The sequence below is a fragment of the Tupaia chinensis genome, unplaced genomic scaffold, assembly GCF_000334495.1.
Source record: "Tupaia chinensis unplaced genomic scaffold, TupChi_1.0 Scaffold000600_1, whole genome shotgun sequence".
NCBI classification, from domain to species: Eukaryota; Metazoa; Chordata; class Mammalia; order Scandentia; family Tupaiidae; genus Tupaia; species Tupaia belangeri.
The window spans coordinates 2,795,338-2,810,365 of NW_006160117.1; the positions used below are offsets into that span (position 1 = coordinate 2,795,338).

General features: G+C 37.6%; 1 pseudogene; it reads left to right on the top strand.

Annotated features, from left to right (window-relative positions):
• The first annotated feature begins 12,265 nt into the window (after positions 1-12,265).
• On the top strand, positions 12,266-14,469 carry LOC102499951 (serine/threonine-protein phosphatase PP1-gamma catalytic subunit-like; annotated as a pseudogene).
• The last annotated feature ends 559 nt before the right edge of the window (positions 14,470-15,028 follow it).

The following is a 15,028-nucleotide window of genomic DNA, read 5'->3' on the forward strand; positions in this document are numbered from 1 at the left end:
CCAGATTAAATTATACCAAATATATATATGACAAATAAATACAATTCATAATTAAGGATTGGATCCCACATCTGAAAAAAATTAATATTTTAAAAGAAAATATGGTGTATTTGTAAAATTTGAAATATAGACACTGAATTAGCTAATAATACGATTAATTTTACAAATTTCCTGACTTTATTATCTGCATAGAGGCTAAGTATTAAGGGCATATTTAGGAAATAAATACAAATTATATGAAAAAGGGGCTGGCAGGTGGCATGGTGGTTAAGGGCACTGGATTCCCACATGGTTTACCATAGTTTGAGTCCTGGGCCTGGTGGCTTGCTTTCTCACTTTCCTTTTCTTTCTCTCTGTGTCTCTCTCTGGTCAAATCAAAAAGAATAACAAGTAAATAAATAAACAAATATTTTTAAAAGAAATATTTTGAAAAACTATGATGGAAGAAATATGGCAAAATGTTAACAATTACTTAATCTGATTGAAGGTGATATGGGCATAAACTTAAGTCAGACAATGTCTCCTTTGGAAAATAAAATAAAGAAATAAATGTTCTTTCCTTAAAATATTTGTATAATTTGGAAATCATTTTAAAATATATAAATGACTATTGAATAGTACATGTGGCATGTGCTGTTCCAGAAAATAACATAATTAAAATCATGGTTATGCATTCTAGTAGCTAAAAACAGAAAATAAATAAATAATTTTGGATAGTAATACTGTGAAAGAAATATAATGGGTGATACAACACTGTGGTAGAAAGAATTGAGGTAGAAGGCGTTATTTATATTTGGTGATACAGGAAGGCATCTCAGAAGAGGTGATATTTAATTGAGCTAATAGTTGGAAGATCTTAAGAAAGAACATTCAGACAGAAGTCTTCAAGCTGGACAAAGTTTTTTCTGAGGTCAAGAATCAAAGGAAGGTCAATATAGTTTAATGAATCACCAAAAGTTCACATCTAGGTCATTCTGTTTACCTACATTACTTATGCTTAGCCCATTTTGCTCTCTTAAGAACCTCAGGCTAAGACAAGTCATATCCCAGAGGACTACAGGTATCAGTGCTGACATGAAGAACAATTCTTAGGTGAACTTACCAGCAGGAAGTAGAATGGAATATATAGTTAAGATTAATATGAGCCTTTGTTAAACTAGCAGGTAAATGTGGCTTGGCCTCCCTCTTCTGGAGAATAGGCTACAAACTGAATTATTTGCTTTGAGTTAAAGCTTCCTATTCCCCATATAAATTAAGTAAAATAATATGTTGGGCTTGAATTTTAAAAGCCCTAATTAAGTTTTGTAATGCATTTCCTAATAACATGTAATTTTGCCCAGAGATTATTTAAGGACCAAAAGAAAAAAAAAAAAGGACAAAGAATTGTTTTCTTTAAGTTTTATTCTTTTTTTTTTTTCTATTCCTCTACATCCTCTCTATCTAGAGAACAACAGCAATGAAACAGACAGACACACTGAGATGGGAGTAGTGGACATAATTGTTTCCCTCTGTCTCTTATAGCAAAAGATAAATGCTATTAGAACCACCTCTGAGGTCGATGCCTGGAAAAGATAAGGGATCCTCAAGAAATCATGATATAGATGTAATTTTTAAATTCTCACCACTTCATTGACAGTGATCTGATGTGTGCAGTGATAACCCTTTTTCATATTCCCACAGAAACAGATGAGAGGGTTTCTTGTCCTACGCAAACTATGGCAACACTGCCCTACCAGCTTCTTTGTGTTTTAAGACCCTTGTTATAAAATATATTTTCTCTTTTAACTTGACATTAACTTGACATTGTTTTAATTATTTATTTAATTTTATTTATTCATTCATTTATTTTCATTTGACCAGAGAAAGACACACACACACACAAGCGAAGGAAAATGAGAAAGCAAGCCACCAGGTCCGAGACTTTTTTTTTTTTTTTTGAGAGATTTTCACTGTAGGGTGCGTGCGCTCGCCAGACAGACAGAGAGAGACATAGAGACAGAAAGCGAGAAATCACCCCCCAGGGGGGATGGTCACGCCGCAATCCCTTCTCCTCCATTCTCCTCTCGGGATCTTGGGCACGCACGCACACGCGCCCGGCGTGAGTTTTAAGCCACCGGGTCCGGGACACGAACCGCAGTTGGCTACGTGGGAGTCCAGCGACATAGCCATTACGCTAACTGCTGGTTCCCCAGGTCCGAGACTTAAACTGTGGTCAGCCATGTGGGAGTGTTCAGCACCTTAACCACCACGCTACCTGCTGGTCCCTAACTTTACATTATTATAGTAGTACCACCCATCTTATTTATTTACTTATTTTCTGTTTTTATCTACTAGAATGCATAATTACATTTTTTGGTTTTTTGTTTGTTTTTGTTTTTGTTTTTGAGAGAGAGAGTTTTCCTATAGGGCATGCGCCCTAGCCAGAGAGACAGAAAGCAAGAAATCATCCCCCAGGGGGATGGTCACACTGCAATCCTGTCTCCATTCTCTTCTCAGAATTTTGGGCATGTACACACGTTCAAGAGTGAGTTTAAGCTTCTAGGTCCAGGATTCAAACCATAGTTGACTGTGTAGGAGTTCAGCAATGTAACCGTTACACCATCTGCTGGTCCCATAACCATGATTTTAACCATGTTATTTTCTTGCTCATCTGGAACATCATCTGCCATATGTATTATATTTAATAGTCATTTTTATATTTTAAAATGATTTCCACATTATAGAGATGATTTAAGGATAGAACGAAGTATGCCTATATAGCCTTCCATTGGTTTAACCAATTGTCTCGACCCTAAATTGCTAATGCCCTTCTGTATCTTTTTCATAAGCAATTTATAGAAAGCTATGAAGGTTAACCATATAAATAAACCATATGTAAAATTCCTGAAAAATACAAACATACTCTATCATAACTATTTTTATACCTAAGTATGCAAGACAGGAGAGGGAGGATGATTGAAAATACTTTTCATCATGGGACTAGCGGATAGCATGGTGGTAGAGGTACTAGATCCTCACATAGCCAACCACAGTTCAAGTCCCAGACCCCGCAGTCTGGAAATCACTACAAATAAATAGATAGATAAGTAAATGTTTTTGTTTGTTTGTTTGTTTGTTTGTTTTTCTTTTTTTTTTGAGAGATTTTCACTGTAGGGTGCGTGCGCTCGCCAGACAGACAGAGAGAGACATAGAGACAGAAAGTGAGAAATCACCCCCCAGGGGGGATGGTCACGCCGCAATCCCTTCTCCATTCTCCTCTCGGGATCTTGGGCACGCACGCACACGCGCCCGGCGTGAGTTTTAAGCCACCGGGTCCGGGACACGAACCGCGGTCGACTACGTGGGAGTCCAGCGACATAGCCATTATGCTAACTGCTGGTTCCCAATAAGTAAATGTTTTTAAAAACTACTTTTCAACAAATGTCAAAGAAAACATGTCTTAGTCAATTAAGACTGCTCTAATAAAATATCATAGACTGGATGATTTAAACAACACACGTATTTTTTTTCATGGTTCTGGAGGCTGGGAAGTCCAAGATGAAGGTGTCTAAGATTTTGTCTGCCTGCTGAGACCCCTGTTCCTGGTTTATAGATGGCTGCCTTCTTATTGTATCCTCACATGTTTGAGAGAGAAAAGACTCTTACATATCTATGAGTCAATCTACATTTCTTCCACTTCTTATAAAAATACAAATCCCTTCATGAAGGTCCCCACCCTTAGTATTTCAGCTAACCTTAATTATCTCCCAAAAGTTCCACAGCCTAATATCATCCAATTAAATGTTAGGGCTTCAATACATGAATTTGGGAGGAGCACAAACATTCAGTCCATAGCAAGAGGGGACAAAAAGGACAATTCTAGGGTGTGTTCTAGGGGGGAAATGCAGAGGACTATCATAATGGGACTCTGGATATGTTGATGGAAATGATTACTTTACCTTAAGATAAAAATACCTAATGATATTTGTTCCTTGACTAACTCTCTATTCACATGTCCAACTCTTTCTGTCTTACTCACTGCACTTTAGCTACCTGGATCACTTGTTGTTCTCTGAACATGTCAAAGACTTCCTCCCAAAAGAGCCTTTCATTTTGTTGTCCTGGGAACTCTTTTCTTTCAGAGTTATAGGGCTACATCCCTCACTTCATTCTGGTGTCTATCATACAAGTCTCCTGTAAGCCATTTATCCTGACCATCCTATGGATATTAGCCATGTTGTGTTTCTTTATCACCATATTCTGCTAACATTTTAATTCAGACTACTTATTTACTAGACTTTCATTAATCTATTAATCTACACGGTTTTTTTTTTCTTTTTTTATCTAAGTGTATTTTCTGTTTCTTGTCATACACTGGAAGACAGTAACTTTGTTGGTTTCATTCACCGTTGTACTTCTCATTCAAAGAACATTCAGGTCATAAAAAACACTGAATGCATTTTCATAGAATAAGGAATGAAAGAATTCTCATGTCATCAATAAGTAAATGAAATGATTTAATAAAAGTAAACAATAGGATTGTCCACAGCTTTAGTCAAATTAGATCTTAAGAAAGTCCATGTTGCAAATGAATTCCAAGAAAGTTAAAGTACAAAAAGAATTAATCCAACAGGAAAATACATGTTTCTCTCAGCAATCAGGGCTCGATAGCATCATCCAGACCTGCGACAGAAGCTTTATATCATGGCTTGTAATATTAGTAATTACAAATTCTCTCACACTATAATGTTTTCACACATTCATCAAGAAGTTTGAGAATTATTTTCCAGATGGCAATAAGTAGCATTGGAAACAGGGTATAATGAATGAAATAGAGAAATTAGGAAAAAAATTTTTTTTTTTTTTTTTTTTTGTGGTGAAGTTCATTTCTTTCTTTCATGAGAATGAGAGACAAAGAAAGGATGTGGGTGTGTATGTGTAAGTGTGGGTGAGAAGAGAGTGAGAGAAGAGAGAGAGAGAGAAGTACCCTCAACAGTGCCCTGCACTATGATCATCTGCTCAACCTTCCCAGAAGCTAGGATCATGGGCATGAACCTGGCATGTATAGCTCAACTGGGGAACTGAACCTTGATCTTCTGTATAGGCCTAGCATCACTTGAATAGTGCATTAATGCTACACCACCAGGCAGGCCCAGATCTTGATTTTGATTAATCTTTTAAGGAATATTGTTCTGTTTTTGTTTTTGTTTTTTGTTTTGTTTTGTTTTTGTTTTGTTTTGCCCTAGGTTCTAGAAGTGAAAATTAAGTTGCAAAAAAGTAATGAAAAAAATTGATACTGACAAGATGAACCATCTGTTCGCACTAATGGGGTGGTTTGTTTGATCCTGTAACCTTTACCAGCTGAAATTTAAAGAAGTCCCTACTTTATATGTAAGGTTGGGATTATTTTTTAAATGTTTAATCCCCAAAACCAATTGCTCTGTTTCACTGTTCTATTTTGTTTTTACTTAATAGTCTCTTTAAGTTATTGTTTTATGAGTTTGTGAGAGTGAAAGACAGACAGAGATGGAGACAGAGAGAAGGAATGATAGTGAGAGAAAGGAGAATCCTCAACAGGATTTCACTATGCCATCACTCCACACACCTACAGCTCTCCCAGCCAGCTAGGACAATAGGCACGTGCAACTGGTATATACAGGTCAACCAGGGGACTGAACCTGCAGTCCTCCATATATAATGGATACAGCATCTCAGAGAGTATGCTACTGCTGTGCCACCTAAGTCCCTGTTGTATTTTGTGCCTGTGTAATAATATTCTGTTTATTTAAGGTTAGTTTTGCAAGTCACCGTCTACTTAAGAGCTGGAGACAGAGCTTAATCATCTTTGCATCCTGCACATATTTCATGCTTCCTTTCACATGATGTAAGGGTTCATAATAGCTATTGAGCTAGAGTTGCAGCCCCATAACTCAGTTTTTTTTTTTTTTGAGATGTTTTTGCTATAGGGCGCGTGCGCTCGCCAGACAGAGAGAGACAGAGGGATAGAAAGCGAGAAATCACCCCCCAGAGGGGATGGTCACGCCGCAATCCCTTTTCTCTTCTCTGGATCTTGGCCACGCATGCACACACGCCCGGCGTGAGTTTTAAGCCACTGGGTCCGGGACTTGAACCACGGTTGACTACATGGGAGTCCAGCGACATAGCCATTATGCTAACTGCTGGTCCCATAACTCACTTTTTAATGTAATTCTTAAATTATATTTAATTTTTTCAAATGTTAACTACATTCTTACTTCATTTCAAACATCAGCCATTTGCAGATCAACAGGAAAGAAAAAATGCATATAAAATATAATTATTTATCTGTGTCATATAAGGTAAAGCTATGAAAACTTTCAAGATGGAATGGAATTTTTGGTAGCAGTATAGTGTGTTTGAGTGGTATTTGAGCCATATTTCCAGGTCCTCTTTTTTTTTTTTCCCCCTGTTGGAATCATGACAATTCCTATTTAAAACTGTGATCTCTCAACCTGAATGCCTAATTCTTCATAATTTTTCATATTCTTTGTGGCCTATTGAGACTCTGAATATAAGTTATAGGTGACTTTAACTTTATTTCTCTTTGACAAATACAGCTTTGTCCGAAAATATATCTTACCTGACAATCCTGATCCTTTCTTCAACTTCCATTGGCATTCTTGACCCAGATTCCTCTCCTACTGATTTACCCAGGTAGGAAGCCTCATGAGCCTTTCCTTAACCCAGTTTCTGACTAATGTTGAAGGTGATACAGAATACTCAATCATCCCACCTCTGAAGATGTTGAAATGCTCAATTATTTAAGAAGCCAGATTATCCTCTTATAAGTAGGAATAGGTTCATAGTCGAAGCAAGTTTTTGTTTCACACTTTTTTTTTTTTGGAGAGGTTTTTTTGCTATAGAGCGTGTGCGCTCGCCAGACAGACAGAGAGAGACAGAGAGACAGAAAGCGAGAAATCATCCCCCAGAGGGGATGGTCACGCCACAATCCCTTCTCCTCCATTCTCCTCTCGGGATCTTGGGCACGCACGCACATGCGCCTGGTGTGAGTTTTAAGCCACTGGGTCCGGGACACGAACCGCGGTCGACTATGTGGGAGTCCAGCGACATAGCCATTACGCTAACTGCTGGTTCCCACACTTTTTTTTTTTTTGACAAAATTATCTTTCTCTGGGTGCTTGCTATTCCAGTATATTTTTGATGAAATGATCTGGTTTTCTCAGACTTCTTAGGTTTTCTAAATACCTACTTTTTTTGCTTTATCACTCAATTTTTTTAAGAATTATTTTATTCAACTTTATCTATTTATTTATTCAGTTTAACTTGAACAGAGGAACAGAGTGAGAGAGAGAGAGGGAAAGTGAGAAAGCAAACCACCAGTTCTGGGACTCGAACCATGGTCAGCCATGTGAAAGTCCAGTGCCCTTAACCACTATGCCACCTGCCAGTCCCATTTATCACTCAATTCTTATGGAGCTCTTTAATGTACCTATTTTCTTTTAAAAGACTTCTATAACCTCTGTTCTTTGGTATCAGCTGGCATTCTAAGACCTGATAGTCAGTGGTACTTCTAAGGAGAAAGGAATTAATTAGGAGAAGTCTTGGATTAATTATTTTGAAAATTTATTGCACACATACCTACATAAGGAAATGTGTAAGTTCTAATTGCCATTATAGAGCAATTACTAAGGATGTAAAAAAGCTAACATAACAGTGTTTTAAAAAAAAAAAAAAGCCATACTTTAACTTTGCAGAATAAGAAAGTTTGTGTATTTCTATTTATGTTTCTGTCATGCATTCACATCTTGGGTGGCTAACAACCCAACTTCCAACATAACTCACATTTTCCTTTCTATGATGCATATATGATACTTTATTTTCTTAATTGAGTTAAATTTTAAAATGTGAGGACAAATTGTGTGGTTTTATTTGGAGGAAAATTTGCAACTGCAAATAGCACTATTCTCTTGTAAAACCGATAATACAACAAAACACAAGCAGAGAAAGTTCTCCTGGTCTTTAGTTTTAACTCTAGTGGGTAGGGACCAGCCCATGACATGGTGCTTAAGGTAAGGGGATCCTATAAGACCAACTGTGCAGTCCAACTCAAGGATTGGAGGGCTTGGGGAAATACGCAAGGCATGTGTGCATGTGTGCCAAAAATCCAGAAATGAAGGAAATGTGGAGGAGAAGGGATTGCAGCATGACCATCTCCCATCTCTTTCCAGCAAGCACATGTTCCCTCTGACAATTAAAATAAACAAACAAACAAAACAGGTGGATAGAAGTTGGGTACTTATTCTACAAAATTATATCTGATGGATAACAAAAATATATCAGAAGCAACAATATATGGAATATGTACTAGAATACAACATAGGATGTAGCATCTGGCTATACATCTGAGAGTATTATAGATGTATTGCCATATAAAGAAGAAACATTTGCAGTCTTTTTCCTAACATGCAGAAAAGACTTCAAGAATCAGAAGAAGCCAGATGGAGATGGGAACAAGATATCCATCTGGTTCATCTTCCAAACACACAGACGTTAGTGTGCAGTTCGAGGAGAATTCTATGGCTTCCCTTACATAATCAACCTTATTCCAGAATGTAGTCTGTTACGTTGGCCTTGCTGCACAATAAGCTCATAAAAATAAGCATTTATTGGCCACATTATATATTGTAAAATGCTATGCCATCCCTTCTATTAGCAAGAAATGCTATTATTATACTATTCTGTATCAAAATTTTTCCTGCCTACTCTTTTATAAATTGAATCTCATTTGTTCTTTTCTAGCCATGCACTTAATGTATTTATTAACAGTTATATCATTTCTATCTCCAAAACAGTTTTTACAGCACCTTCCAAACTGATATAATCTACCAATCCAATTCAAGACCTATTTGCCTTCTGTTTATGGTTAGAAATACATTTAACAGAGCCAAGAATCGTTTTCTGGTATTTCAAAGACACGCTCATCTATCATTCTCCACATTTATGATCTCTTAGTTTGTTTTTAATCCATTTTATTGTGTTCTTATCAAAACTTATTTGATAATTTTTATACACTTACTTGAACCACTATATCAACTACCTTATTGAAGCTTAGACATTTATTATCCATAGTCCTTCCTTTGTACATTAATTTTATAATCTGTCAAAGACACTCTTAACGTTGCCTAGCATGATTTACTGTTAATGATCTCACTGTTTATTTTGCATGGTTTCATTGTTCTCTAGATGTTCACAGAATTTCTCTCGTTCAGTTTTATTAGTGACTAAGCCACATTCTATGCTAGGGGAAAAGCTAAGTGGATCTTTTGGGGAGCACGTTATTAACTCTCTCAGGTAAATGAGAATTCTTTGGTAAAAGTAACAATCATATATGTATTGGGCTGCACACGTATTTGTGTAGGGGTGTGTGTGTATGTTTGTGTGTTGTTTGTATATAACCACATTTTTGCATCTCCCCATAATGTTATGAGGTGAGTAACATCATAGTAGGAATAATGATTCAAATTTTTATTTTTCTTGTCCTCATCTATGTCCTTTTAAAGTAAAATGCAGTTGAATTATTTGTGTTAGTTATTAACGTTTTCTTATATACATTCACAAATTAAACAACAGTTCCAGGCAATCTTATTCCTCCATAAATATGTCAAATATTTGTCACTTATTTATTATAGCATAAGAGTCAAAATTTTAATACTCCTTTACCATAGATTTATTTAGCACCACAGCCAATGCACAAGAGTACTCAGGGTACTGTAGTAGAACACTGCAGCATATAATATTAGAAAATTAATTTCTAGCTTTCTGCCTTTTGGACCACTTTGTGGCCATCCTGGGCTATTTCACAGTGCCTTTTATGAAAGTACCTCTTTCAGTGTCTGCCTGAAAGTTCTCCCAAGGGCTAGTCAAATGGCTGCATAAATCTGAATGGGAAATACACATTATTCCTTTGTTTCAATATTCTTCCTTTGTTGCATCTCTCATTGAATCTATGGCACAAATTTTTCTCTTTTAACTACATCAGCAAAAATAATAGGCCAATGAACAAGTCAGCATAAAAAAGTTCTCATCTAGAGTCTCTGCATTGGTTTCTCAGCCACTTCAATTCATGTTTGAATCATAATTTGTGCTCGTGGTTGATATTCTCCATGGGTATTAAAGTATAAATATGAGTTTACATTTTAAGTGGGTGGACCCCGAGAATGCCTGGTATTTTAGTAAGGTAAGGGGTTATAACGTGTAGGTTCCAAATAATGTGTTGGACATCAAAAATGGATGTCCTTGGTTATACTTAATGGAGGTACAAATAACAATGTTCTGATACAATTTCTAAAGACCTTTGTTACTACATTACCTCTGTAACACCTAAACTGTTAAGCTTCCTGGTTCTGTTTTAATGAAACAAATAGCTATTATAAAAATGACTATATGCTAGATATGGTGCTAGGTGTTAGAGCAAAAACTAACATAAATCTATAAGGATGCTCGTAGGTAAGTTCTATACAAAGTAGAAAGATACAATAGAAGACCTAAATCATGTCTGTATGCATGCTCAAAAATCCAGGAGGAGAATGAAGAAGTGATTGCAGTGTGGCCATTTCTCACTTCCCCTCTCTCTGTCTCTCTTTGGTGAGTGCATGTGCCTTATGGCAAAAACCCTGGCAGTGTGTTTTAAACTAGAAACAAAATGTGCACATAAATTTTATTCTAGACTTTAATATCTTCATTTGCGTTTAACCATACCAGTCCTTAACATATGACTGTAGATTCCTCAAAGTATTTTGAGATATGAATAAATTATTTGCTGTTGATAAAATGAGTTGTACCAATGCTAGCTGAAGGGATTGAATATACTTGACAGGGCCATGCAGACAACGCAAGCTGGTAAAGAGGCTGTCTCCCATGTCTAAAGGCAAGGCCTGGGCTGGGAAGAAACTGCAAGACAAGGCCAGTGATTTACTAACCTTCCTTGTGTCATTTTACTGGCCTGTAGTTAATTTCTCTGCAGTGAGTTTTACTGTTATTAGGGTACCCTGCCAGGGTAAAATATCACCCCCAACCATTACAATAAAGCCAATTAGTGATCTTGTAGGAATGTGGTTTCCTAAGACCAGGGTGGGAAGTTTGAGACTCCCCCACCTGTCTGTTTTAGCCAAAATTAACATATGTTAAGATTAAGTTAGTATAAGGCAAATTAGCGTTAGTAACATATGTAGATTAAGTTAGTTTAAGGCTAGTTTTATGTAAATACCCCTTGTCAAAGCTACAGGCCAAAGTTAGCTCCTGCTAGGCAAAGTCAGCACATCCACCCTATGACAGGGACTTTAAGACATAGCACAAGAATTCACTGATTAACAGACAAAAATTCAGCAAATAAATACAGGGACCTGTGGGTTAATAGAGGAAGGACAGATCTGGCTAACAACGACAGGATGAACAAACCTGAAGGTTCCAGGGGAAAGATTAACTATCTTAGCTGGGTGCTCTTATCTAAAGCAACAGGTAGTTTTCAACTACAAAGAGTTTTTCATCTATGTGCTGCTGACTATGAAAAACTGTTAATAAAACATCCTGTGTTGTCTCCTGAGCTACAAGATCATCTTCCTTTCCCATATAGATAATAGACTCACCCTCTATTGTTGTAATATATAGATAGTCCATATATTAACTGTGTCTTTTCTTAAACAAGACAAGATTTCTATCTAGGCCTTTGTAACCAGCAATGTTACCGCCCTGGCCCAGGACTGAAGTTATCAAACTGGCCTGGGACTGAGGCTATCGAACATCCTGCAAGCCTCACCCTCCTTACTTCCTAAACATCCCTCAATAAATACACATGTTTTAATAGCCATGGGGCTGTGGTCCGGAGTTTTTTTGCTCTGACTGTAGCCGGCTAAAAACATGCTAAAAAGTATTGATGTTTTAGCCTAATTCTGTTCACCCGCGCCACCTCTGACGAGTCAACTCAACCCCGCAGAGGCTGGACCCCGGCATATACTATCTCCATTTTTCCTCTCCCGTTCTTCTCTGGAATTGATTCATTCTATAACCTCCAATAATTTTCAGATATTTCTTTTGGTAAGGTATTCAGTTTGTGGTTCCAGTGGGGAGAGAAGGAAGAAGCAGGGAGTGGGGTGGTTGGGGGTGTGGGTCACCTGCCCCAGCTGCTGCCACCGCCACCACCACCACCTCTGTACTCCTGGCCTGGGAAAAGAAGTGTGAGTCCTGGGTGCAAGCCAGCAGCGCAGCAACTGCTAGCAGTGGGAAGGCGATGGTGGATATAGATAAACTCAACATGGACAGCATCATTCAACAGCTGCTGGACATGAGAGGGTCCAAGACTGGTTAGAATATCCAGCTACAAGAGAATGAAATCAGAGGACTGTGCTTAAAGTCTCCAGAGATATTTCTCAGTCAGCCTATCCTACTAGAACTTTAATGGCCACTCAAAACATGTGTGATATTCATGGGCAAGACTATGACTTGCTTCGACTTTTTGAATACGGTGGTTTCCCAGCAAAAAGCAACTTCCTCTTTGTTGGGGACTACGTGGACAAGGGGAAGCAGTCATTGGAAACCATCTTCCTCTTACTGACCTACAAAATCAAATACCCCAATAATTTCTTTCTTCTTATGGGGAACTATGAATATGCCAACATCAATAGAATTTAGGAATTTTATGATGATTGTAAAAGAAGATACAACATTAAACTAAGGAAAACTTTCACAGACTGTTTTAACTGTTTAATGATAGCAACTATCATCGATGAGAAAATATTCTGCTGTCATGAAAGTTTGTCACCAGATCTCTAATCCATGGAGCAAATTTGGCCAATTATGCTACCAACAGATGTGCCAAATCAAGGTCTTCTTTGTGATCTTTTGTAGTCTGGCCCAGATAAAGATGTCTTAGGCTGGGGTGAAGATGTCAGAGGAGTGTCCTTCACATTTGGTGCAGATGTGGTTGCAAAATTTCTCCATAAGCATGATTTGGATCTTATATGTAAAACCTATCAGGTGGTTGAAGATGAATATGAATTTTTTGCAAAGAGGCAGTTGGTAACTCTGTTTTCTGCATCCAATTATTGTGGAGAATTTGACAATGCAGGACCCATGATGAGTGTGGACGAAACACTAATGTGTTCTTTTCAGATTTTAAAGCCTACAGAGAAAAGGAAGTCGAATGCCACAAGACCTGTAACACCTCCAAGGGATATGATCACAAAGCAAGCAAAGAAATAGATGTTATTTTGACACTATCTAGTTGGGACTTGTAACATATAGTATATAACCTTCATTTTATTTTATTTATTTTTTTTTTGGAGAGATTTTCACTGTAGGGCGCGTGCGCTCGCCAGACAGACAGAGAGAGACATAGAGACAGAAAGCGAGAAATCACCCCCCAGGGGGGATGGTCACGCCGCAATCCCTTCTCCTCCATTCTTCTCTCAGGATCTTGGGCACGCATGCACACGCGCCCGGCGTGAGTTTTTTAAGCCACCGGGTCCGGGACACGAACCGCGGTCGACTACGAGGGAGTCCAGCGACATAGCCATTACGCTAACTGCTGGTTCCCTATAACCTTCATTTTTAAAACTGCAATGGGTATTGGTCAGCTTGCTCAGGTAGATCTGTATTTGTGGGGGCCCCTCCTTCCATTTCTGATTTAATTAATGCCATTTGCTGGTTATAACCATAAATGAAAAGACTCTCTGCTATCAAGGAAAAGTGTTTTTTGTTTTTGTTTTTTAATTCCTTTTGCAAACAACTTCAAAGATGGTGTAAAAGCTGTACACTCCAGGACAATTTATCCTGTCTCAGGGGTAAGTGTACAATTGATTTTTTTAAAATTTGGTATGACCCATGAATAATGTAAATGTTTGATTTCTTTAGGATATAAAGGAAGCCCTAGGGTGCTCTGAATTTGTACGCGTTATTGTCATAAAATGCATACTGTTGATACAAATCATTGTGAACATTTTTTATTTTAAAGTTTTGTTTAAAAGGATTGTTTTTTCCTCATTGTCTTGTCATGTACAAACTAGTTTTTATAGCTATGACAATTAGGAATAACTTTCAACCTTTTCCAGCATCACTGGTATGATGTGTATTTAATTAAAGCACACTTTCCCCACCACATACTGAAAATGACGATTAAAACCATTCTTTTATATGTTTGTGATTCTTTCCTAAAGCCAAAGTTTCTGTTGAATTATGTATTGACACAGGTCAAGTACAAGGCGGCATGGCTGTGTGCATAGCTGCCTTCTTCGGGACTCAGAAACAGGTTTTTGATTTTGAATAGCAACTAGTAATATAGTGCTCTTTATGCTACTGATGATTCAAGTTAATAACATTTTGTACAATTTCCATATAGTCTATTCATTAAGTAATCTTTTTACAGTTGCATCAGGCCTGAACCCGACCATTCAGAAAGCTTCAAATTATAGAAACAATACTGTTCTATACGAGTGACCGATTATGCTTTCTTTGGCCTACGTTCTTTATTCTGCAGTGAAGTTGAGGCTTATAAGTCAAAACAAAGAAACTAACTTACTGTCCACCAATTTATACAGAACTCATGGTATCTATGATTTTTTTAAACTAAGATCTGGTCAAAAGAAATTTGTTTCAACCGATGATCGTGTACAATGCCATGTGGTGAAAATGAATTCAGACTTAAATGACAAACTTGTTAAATCATCTCAGTGTCTATTTTTCAGCACAATACAGACAAGAGAATTATTGATGGCATATTGAATAGACGTTAATGAATAAATTGCTCTGGAAACCAAACACACACACACACCACACACACACACACACACACAATCTTCAGTGATTGGAGCCAGCAAATGGCGTGGTGGTTAAGGTACTGGATTTCCACGTAACCAATGAAGGTTTGAGTCCCACACCTGGCAGCTTGAGAATCATGCTAAGCATGTGTGTGTGTGCATGCCTAAAATCCCAGAAAGAGAATGAAAGAGAAGGGATTACAGTGTGGCCATTTGCCCATGGGGCGGGGGGATGATTT